The following is an 896-nucleotide window of genomic DNA, read 5'->3' as shown; positions in this document are numbered from 1 at the left end:
TCGTTTCCCGATCGTGTTCCCCGATCCATAATAAAATTCAAAGGATAGTCATTTTTTAAAAAAGTCTCCACAATAAATTCCAAGTTCTTTACATGATATTTCGGATCGGATAGAATGAAAGCTCTATCCACCGCGCCCATTATTACCGCTCGTTTTTGTGACAACGGATGTGACGACATGAAATTGAGGTATCTCCCAGAGAATGTTGGTTTGTGAAACCAATCGAATTCCAACTTATTGTTGTTCTTAATAATGGTGACATCTAGGAAATTTAACTTATTTCCTCTTATCTCCAGAGTAAACTTTAACTTTGGATGTAATGAATTAAAGATGTTAAATATTTCATTAATATGTTCGTTATGAACTGCCATGGCTATATCGTCCACGTATCTAAAATAAAAAGGTACCTCAATTCCATACGCCAATAACGCTTTTTCTTCTAAGTCATGCATTACTAAATCTGCAGCCGAAGGTGACACCGGGGATCCCATGGGTGTACCAAATTTTTGTCGGTAAATTTTGTTATCAAATTTGAAATAAGTAGAATCCAATATTAATTGTACACCCTTAATAAAATCTTTTTTTGGGATACTACATTTTTTCGAAATTAAATCCCATCTCTTGGAAATACTTTCAATGACCAGATCTAATGGTACATTAGTAAATAAGGATATCACATTAAGGAAAATTAGAGTGTAATTGTCATCCAATTTCATGCCCTTCAATTTCTCAACTAGTTCAAAACTATTATCTATTCTGCTAGGAGCCTTCGGGATGCTATCTTTAAGGATGTTGTGAACAAAGGTAGCGAAAAAATATAACGGGCTGTCAATCGACGAGATGATTAATCTGAAAGGACAGTTCGGTTTGTGAATTTTCGGTAGGCCATAGGCCCT

The sequence above is a fragment of the Wasmannia auropunctata genome, unplaced genomic scaffold (genome assembly GCF_000956235.1).
Source record: "Wasmannia auropunctata unplaced genomic scaffold, wasmannia.A_1.0 LD336076.1, whole genome shotgun sequence".
Lineage (NCBI taxonomy): Eukaryota > Metazoa > Arthropoda > Insecta > Hymenoptera > Formicidae > Wasmannia > Wasmannia auropunctata.
Note: the sequence above shows the minus strand (reverse complement) of the source record.